At 35.2% G+C, this 9510-nt stretch overlaps 1 pseudogene; it reads left to right on the top strand.

Annotated features, from left to right (window-relative positions):
* The first annotated feature begins 5787 nt into the window (after positions 1-5787).
* LOC100726081 (tRNA (cytosine(34)-C(5))-methyltransferase, mitochondrial-like) overlaps positions 5788-9510 on the top strand; it is a 64103-nt pseudogene continuing 60380 nt past the window's right edge.

Genomic DNA, 9510 nt, shown 5'->3' with positions numbered 1-9510 from the left:
TTGTTTTTGTTGTCTGTGTACTTTGGTGATAATCTCAAGAAATTAAAAAGTCTTTATGTACTTTTTAATCTAAAATTTTAAAATCAATAAAAATATGTTCATGAGATAGTATTAAGTCTCAATAAACTCCTGTTCTAAATGTCTGACACTTTCAGAGCTCAAGGTGCTGTCACTCCTTTGTTTTATCAGAAGCCATAGTTACTCTTTTAGATTATTCTAGTTACTTCATGCCTTGAAGTTAAAGGCAAAACATACTGAAAAGTCTCCTGCAGGTCCAGAGACTATTTCAACAAATAGCTTTGGTACTAAAGCAATGAGGATAAAAATTTGGATCAAACACACTTATAAAGAAATGATTCCAAAGTAATTGCTCAATTTAAAATGTATTTGTCTTGCAGTTAAAAATGACATCCATAGAATTCTCTATTTTTCTGTTATTTTGGTAAAGACACATTCATTTAATTGACAGCATACCTTTATATCTAGGTGAAAATCATATAAGAAAATAATATCTCTACCATTTTAAGATTGTTGCATTTGGTACTGTATACAGACAGCAAGCATATAGTATTATCTGAGGATAACATAAGTAAGTACATCTGTAGTGTATTTAGTATGATTACCTTTTAAAAGATTTTACTTTAGAGCATCACATTTTTAACTGACTGAACTTTTATTAATCAGACTGCTATAGTCAGTATGGTACAGTTTCTTGGAATTTGTGCATGAACCTATCTGGCACACTGAGCAAGCAAAAATCATTCTACATAAGATGCAAGACAGATGACAATCCAAATTTGAGAAGTGGCTGAAATATGAGGGAAACTACTGCAGAAGACAGTTTAAATTTTGAATTGGAATTGAGAGGAATAATTGCTCATCTCATTTGTTACTTTTGTAACATTTATGTTTATTTTTAAAAAGGCTTGTTAGTATTAATTTGTCTTGAAAGTAAAGTTGTTAACATTTTTGTTTACTACCAGTGTTTACTGTAATACACAGTAATTACTGATTCCATTTAATAAAAAATAAAATGGTCCTAAAATTGTATTGTAAAATAGAATCAATGTTTTATATCACTCTCTCAAACATTAATTTGCTTTCATGAAGCATTCTAAAAATGCTTTACAAGATATTTTGTAAATCCAGATGGATTTTAACAATTAATTGCTTATTTTGATATATGCTACATTTTAATTCTTAATTGTCTTGAATTATGACATTTTAAACAATAAAAGTAATTTATATCAGTATACTTGTTTTATCATTCATTATGTTTTAAATGATCTTTTTTAATAAGTAAAGATTTTTCATATGATTGTTAAAAGGAAAATGAATCAGCAGATCAATGAACTTGTTATTTTCATGAAAAAAATTTCATGTAATTATATACATTTACATAACTGAGAAATGTGATTTTTTAAATATAGCATCATTGCACCTTGTTATGATTGTTTCAGTGTCTATCTTTTTTTAAAGCTTCTGGCCAATGTATATATTTTTACATATTTAAAAGATAATTCTATGAGCTTCTAATGGAAAATTCATATGTGGATACTATATATTATGTTGCTGTAATTGATAAGTATCAAACTGCATAAAAACTATACTACAAAGAAATGTTGCAAAATTATTATATTGATTTTTTTTTAGTTACTACTTGTTCTGTGTTTTCCCTCAACTTTTGAAATAGTTTGTAATTTAGTGTATTTTTTTGTAATGGGAAAATCAAATTTCTACTTTTATATAAATTATTTAAGCACAATGTCATTAATCCAAAATCTGACTCTTTTACATGATAAATAAAAATCTCTAGTTTACTTAATATGTAAAATTCCCTGTCAATACTCAGGAAAACTTCACCCATAAAAGACATATTTGCAGCTTTAACTACAAATTAAGTAGTTAAATTAAGTAATTGGTAGTAGTACAAATTACTTAAAATTAAGTAAATTTTAAGAAATTAAGTAAAATGGTAGTAGTATACTTAGACCTCCATTGCAGTGGATTGTCTACTGGAATTTGTACTTACCACTTGGATCCCTAAACTAGCAAAAGCCTCACCTGTAATCAAAGTCCAGGTGTGCATAAAACTATAATCTCCATTCCTACTGAGAGTAGGAACCCATGATCCTACCACGTGTTTTAATAAGCAACGGATTTCTTAATTTTAGATTGTTTTACTACAGAGCCTGCCCTTAACATTTTGGGAAGAAAAATAAGCCCTGTCTAAACGTGCAGGTTTTTGAGGTATGTGTATGTAAATATGAAACAGTATAGGAGATGGTCTATAAAGTGCACTTATTTAGAAAAACCACTTGGATGAACTGATTTCACCACAAAGATGTTTAGATAAAAATTTTGCCTGGAGATGTCTTCATCAGTAATGCTAATTGATTTTTTAACATTATAAAAATTTAACGTAATTTGTACTATTTATGTCAGCTGTCTTTAATTGTATGCCTGTAGTGCCTTAAAACAAGTCTGCTTCTAACAGATTTTATCCCTAAAATCTAAACAAAACTCTAAAAATAGAGAGCTTTGTTTATTCTTCAGTAGCTATTAGAGATGGGTGGCAAACACATTCAAGTTCTCACGATAAATAAATTTTATTCTAGATAAAGGGCTTAAACACAAAAGGTCAAACTAAAAAATTGGGAGAATGAAACAGTTGGCTTCCATTGTAAGAAGTTATATAGTTGAGAGCAACGAAATTAATAACAAACAACTGATACTGTATAGCAATTCAAAGTGGCTTGACATTTGATGTTAATTTAAGAGAAACTGGGAAAGTACTTACAACATGACACTGATGATTCTTTAACAAGTGAATATGTGAATATGAAGACGGAATTTACCAAAGAAACATAGGTAATAAGATTTGAAAATCTACCCAAAGTAACTACACACTTACCTATTTTAAGATTATCTAAAATGCAGACAAAAACTTGTGAAAATGTGTATTTAAAATCATAAAATAGAAATATGCTAAGGTGCAAAACAGAGAATTATCTCTTCCTATGTATAACACAGTATTTCCCTAATAGAATTATAGCATGTGTTTCCTACTACTCTCTTGCCTCTCATGTCTACATTGTAAATAAAATGCATTAATTCATTAGTTGTTATTTTGTAATAAACATAAAAAAATAAATTGATAGAATCTCTGCATGTATAAAGACTGAAAGTTGTTGTACTCCAAAAAACAAGGCCCCAAGATGCTATTCAAGAAAAAGATATCTTATTTTAAAAAGAAAAAGAGCACTTTTATTTAAGCTGGCACCAGTGGCACAGCACAGATGAAGTTTGCAAAGCTGTGTCACTGGGTTAGAATTTTGACAGATTTTTACAGCTCAATAAGGATTAGCTCATGGACCACTAAGTACATAGCAATGAGAAACTGGAACAAAGGTAGGCCTTTGTTTCCCTGTGCTTGAGGTCAGAGGCATTTCACAGTGGGTGGTTAGCCAATTCACAGCCCTTGGTTTGCCAATTCCAGGAACATTTGTTGCTTACAAAGGGAACAATGGTTGACACAGCATCATTTGTCTCTCACAAAGGGAACAAAGGTTGACACAGCAAACAGGTTACTAGGGTGAGGATGCATACAGAACAGCATGACTGATGCTATCAGTTAATCTATAACTATGTGGTTGGTGCTCCAGTTATATGGTTACTAGGGTAATAAGCATAGCACAGAATGACAAAGCTCCTTTTACTAATAACAATCTTTTGAACTTTGCATTTTAGTTTTTCTTATTTGGTATTTTAGCACAACAAAAATTAGATTAGTGACTTTTGCCTAAGCATCAGTCAGTAACATTCATTGCATATTTTTTACTCCTAAATGCCATATTTTGCATCAAATTTAAATTCTAGTTAGATTTGTTTTTAGATTACTAGGAAACTTATTAGAATATATTAGACTTTAAGTTTCATTAGAGATAAACTTGCTTTTCATGTGGATAATCCACTTGCAACTTTGTTTATACCTAGGGATCCAGTCTGAGGATTAAAGCCCAATTCAAAATGATGATACTTGTATTAGTAACTATGCTCAAATTCTCTGATAAATCACTGCTGGCTCCTACAAGGAGCAATGAACACTAAAACTAAAAATGCACTAATATTCTTACCAGAATAGGTGAAATAAACATTTTTCTGAGGACCATTAAAAGTAGCTGTTGTAGAAGTGAATGCGGAGGCTGGCTGACAGGGAGAGTCATTTTGTTCCCCAGGTATCTGGTATCCAAGCATGATGACAAAATGATCTTGACAGTGAAAGGAGTACACAACAGCAGAGAATAAAAGGGCCTTTACTGTTGATCAGTATGGAGCACCTTATCTGTGTATTTCCACTTAATTTTCTAACATTTCCCATTTTTAAAAGGAGAAATTATCCCCCTGCCTCATCCTAGGAAACAAAAAAAAAAACATTTTTTTTCACCGCATTTCAAGAGTTGTCCGGGTGGGTGGACAGACTTGGTAGATTGGCTTTGCCTCTGAGCCTAAAACAATGACAAACAGCTTAACAGAAACAGACCCTTCTCTCACCAACAGCTAGCACACAGACACAGTGCAGCATGTGAGTTAAGCAATTTCTGAAGCTCAGCAGCCCAGTCTGTGCGGGGGGGGGGGGGGGGGGCTGGCCACGCCCCTGAGCGTCTGCCGGACGCCCTCACAGCCCGCACGCACCTAACACTTGCGTTGTCAGCCAGCCACTGAGAGACTCCACGAGTACCTCTGGCGAGATATTGGCCTTGTGGCGAGAATTTGAAATCCTAGGAAAAGAATCTCGCGAGATATTCAACTGGAAAGCGAGGATGCACGCGAAGGCGGCTAGTCCCGGAAGTGTACTTGTGCTTTGTATTTGCTGAGGGCTTTTAATGCAAAACCGTGTAGAACTGTTGTGTAGAAGTTTGCAGCAGGATAATGCTGCCTCGGGTGAGGCCCTAGGTCTGGACTGGGCGCCTCCTATCGCACTACCGCTGCACGGTGGAGGAGGCGGGGGAGGGCGGGGAAAGGGACAATTTCTTTTTTCCTTCTTCTTCTTCTTTTTTTTTTTTTTTTTTTTTTTTTCACTTCGCCGTCAGGAACTCGGCAATAATGTTGAACACCCTGACTCGTTGTCTTGAGCGTTCTCTAGTTTTCTCCCAAGGCCATCTCTGTGTGACCAGATAATTGGTTCCCTCAAACTAACTCGCAAACTTGCAGCTTCTCACTTCCAGTTCCAGCGCCCTCCTAGCTCCCTGTTCTCTCAGACTGTGTTTTGTGTCAGGGTTGTACCCCACAGTTACGAATTTCTGGGCCCTCGGGACACTTTTCTGGGGTGAATAAATGAAACAATAGTGAGGAGGTACAGCCAGAAACTAGAGTGACTTTTTTCCTAAATAAACTTTTAGGAAATTTGTTATACTCTTTTTTTTTGGGTACTGGGGATCAAACTGCCTGCTTCCCAGGTAGGCGCTTATGCCGCTGAGCCCAACCCAAGAAATTTGGAAACATTTTAGGTTTACAGAAAATTTGCCAAGATAGTACAGAATTCCCATGAAGTTCACCCTTAATAGTTACGTCTACACTGGGTTCTTAAAAATGTGTTCTTTAGTATCACTAGATTTTATTTTAACTTTTGCTTCATGGATTGGATTTGCTTCAGTATTGGAAAACAATGTTGTTAGTAATACAGTTTTGTTACAAGTAGGGTATTGATCCCATTGCAAAAACAAAATATTTTAAAATTTCTTAATAGAGTGCGCTAAATGTTGAAATTCAATAAATTTGTAATATATGTGTGGCAGCAAGCATTTCTTACTGTCATAATTGATAGCAAAATTGGAAGGAAAGCTTGAAAGACAGATTTGCAGAATTGTGTTGAGTCATTTTGACAAAGAATAGTCCAAAGCACTTGGAGAGTCGTGAAATACAGCAAGGTTAGGATAACTGATCTCTTGGTACTTAAGCTAAAACTGTGGAAGAATGTAATACATATTTTTTGTGGGGGAGGCAGGATGCAGTGAGGATAAAACAGGAGCTGAAATGTGGCTGCCCACTCCCGCTGGGCCTGTGGAAAGGAAGAAGTAAAAGGAAATGAATTGAGTCATTGGATAAGGAAAAGGAGAGAAATAAATTTTCTGCAGATATTAAGCAAAAGGTATACCTTTGTTGTGAGCGTTTGTTTTCATCCATGAGACAAGCTTGCCCACCAATTCAACAAAAGTAATTATACTGTAACATAAAAATCTTCACGATTTCTGGGATATTTTAGTACTTCTTAAAATTCAGAAGATACTACAAGTCTTTAAAGCCAACATTTATTTATATGTTATACTTTAGTAATTATATTTCTTCTACATTGTCTATGGTTAGCTATACTTTGAATAAATACTTGCAGGTACATAAATTCTTTATTATAAAATAAAAGCTTAATACATAAAAGAAAATGAGAGAAATTTGATGAGTATATTTGTTGAGCTTTGCTGCTAACAGGACTTGACATTGAGTGCCTGATATAGAACTGTATATACAATGCCTCCTGGAATACTTACAACAAGACATTTCTCATGTCTAGTTTGTAAATAGTCTAGTGTTCATAGTGACAGAAGGGCATGATGTCAACTGTGTAAAATGATATAATTTACTAAGTATTATAGAAATAGAAGTATCATCGCTACATCTGTGAAAGTCAGAAGATGGAGGTGGTGTTCAGAGGAAAAGCCAGGTCTTACAGGACTTACAGGAATTATCAGGGCAAGAGAAAACATATTCTAGGCTGAGGGAAAAATACTTTTCTGGGTAAATTTGGGAATAGCAGTCCAATACATCCTTTCCAGAGGTCCAGAAACAGTTATATGGCTACAGATAATTTATCTGGAATTTGTTTCAGGCAGTAGTTTCTCATATGGTTGTCTTTTTCGATCTCTCATGTTAATAAATATTGGTTAAAACAATATTAAATCTTGGCTAATAAAGATAGTAAAGTGTTAGTTGGTTCTGATGTGGATATAGAGCAAGTTAGGTTATTTAGGAAACTCAAATAGTTTAACATGAAAGTGTGTATAGCCTTTTTTTCCGAACAGTTTCAAAATGGGTATTTTTTTATCACAGAGCATGATTGTTGAAGTTTATAATAATGAGAATTTAAAGTATGTAAAGGTATTATTCAGGTAGAGTATCCAAATATCTTACATGCTTATCATTTGCCAGACAATAGTGACTTTGGGGATTTCCAGACCACCTGCATGCATGCAGTTTAACTTGCTTCAGTTCACTGAGGTAGTAAGCTGCGAATCTGGAACTTGGGGCAGGTTTCTGGTTCCTAACAAGGGACACCTTCCAACTGACCCTTGTTATGTATTATTTCTCATACCTGAGATGTAACTAGGCAAATGTGGATGATTTAAGACATTTCATCTATAGATTTTATAGTGATCTGGCTATCCATATCCTGTAATGAATTACTTTTCTAGTTAGTATGTTAAGACAGGCTTACAGTTATTAATCGACCCTAAACAAAATGAGCAGTGAACCTTGACTCCATTTAATTTGCAGTGCTTTCTGCTTCATCTACCTTTCTGTTGGGTTTCATGGTAATTTAAGTTTTGCATGATCATGTGCTAAATTTGCCATAAGCAAAATAAAAGCTTTCTAAGGAAATAGTCTGAACATGGAAAATCGCAGCGGGGAATGAAGACAGAATTATAGCTTTTGTTTTATAGCTATTTATTTCCTTGACATAATGTGCTTGGAGTCTGTTTAGTTTCAGTGGAAATTGGGTTACCCCTCCCCTCAGCTATAATTTACTCATTAATTTTAGTTTCTTACAGTAATGGGAAAAGATTTAAAATTTTTCTTTCATTTTCCTGTGTATAATAGCCTTTCTTGCTGAGCCACCTTCTGAGAATCCCTTAAAGTCCATGTGGTTCAGTCAGTGCTCTGCTTGTCTGTTCCCTTTCAAGTGAGTCCATTCATGGCATGACTTCAAACTTCTGTCATTGTACTATCATCTGAACTGCAGTGTTTCCCCAGATTTAGTCCCATACTTACAAGGATTACCTGGCAGGTACGCTGAATTTTCATATTCAGCAAGCTCAAAAGCATATTAATATTTTTCTCTTTCAAAGTTACGTTGTCTTTGCTACTTGCATATTTTGTCTCGGCTGAAGACACAGTTGTCAACCTGGCTGCTTCAGTTTTTCCTCCATACCTTCAGTACCTTTGTGATAAAGATTGCATCTCACCCAAAAGTAAGTCGAGCATTTGCCCTCAGTTCCAGGGAGGTGATCACTGAGTCCTTGAAATGTATGAGTTAAGAGTGTTTTGTTTTACCTGGACTGTTAGGCCATACGTAATAGTCTTAACAATGTGATTTACACTGCCTGGATGGGGCCTATGAACTGCAGATACGGGCTCAACCTCCAGAGAAGCTAGACACTAATAGTATGCTGTGTGGGCAGTCACACAGGTTTTTTATTTTGTTTTTTTTCCTAAGATTGATTTTAATCTGTGTGCTTTTATTGAAATAAATAAATCATACTAACATACTAAGTTTTAACAGCTTTCCATGAGTTCTATGTATCCTTCTATTGAGCAATCAGATTTGACAGTGGTCTTGTGAGCCTTAAAATTGTATTTGGTGTCAGATGTAAGAGTTTTCTTGGTGTCTCCCTAACTACACATGGAGATATGGGCACAAAAATGACAGACTCCAAAAACTAAAAAAGAAGCATTTTATTAGCTGAGCTCAGTGGCGACACTGTCCCAGAAGGTAGTCAGGGAAGTGTGTGGTGAGCCAGGGGCTACAGGGAGTTACAAAGTAGCCAGCCGCAAGATGAGGGGTCAGGGTCTTAGGATCAGTTTGTCTCCATGAAAGGTAATTTGGTTCAGTTTTACAGGAACCAGGGAGGTGGAACAAGCAGTTATAGGAACCAGGGAGGCAGGGAAGGGGTTACATGGTGAGTATATTACAAGGTTGCAACTTAACTGGCAATTTTACAAGTTTTACAGGAAGAGAACAAGGGTTTTTGAGCTTATAACAATAGGACCATTCACCATACTCCACTACCCTTCCTTTATCAAAATCTGAAATAGCTTTCAAAAACTACCTTTTCTACCTGAAAATGTTCTTATTTTGTATAACGTTTTTAACTCTACTATTACTATTTATTCAGGGCTTCTTCATCTCCTGTCTGGCATATTTCAATAGCCATGTCTCCCACTTCAGGTGTGTACATTAGTTTGCTTATTTTAATCAACATTTTTATGGCATTTTGTGCTGATAGTATTCTCATTGTGGAAGTAACAGTTATTCTCTTCCTAAGGTAGAGTCATGTTCACTGATAGGCAAGTTGAAGCACACAGCAGTGAACTAACTTGCAGATACACAGTTCTCATTTGGTAGAGGCTCGGGAGTGTGTCTTACTCTGTCAAGCTGCTTCTCAATGCTTCCATATTCAGTTGTGTGGCTTCCTGTATTCAGATCATCTTTGCTCCCTCACTGTCTATGGTAATTAC

This window comes from Cavia porcellus, unplaced genomic scaffold (genome assembly GCF_034190915.1).
Source record: "Cavia porcellus strain 051 isolate PalLab524CR breed Dunkin Hartley unplaced genomic scaffold, mCavPor4.1 scaffold_15, whole genome shotgun sequence".
In the NCBI taxonomy this organism is placed as follows: Eukaryota; Metazoa; Chordata; class Mammalia; order Rodentia; family Caviidae; genus Cavia; species Cavia porcellus.
Note: the sequence above shows the minus strand (reverse complement) of the source record. Positions and strands in the feature narration are given on the sequence as shown.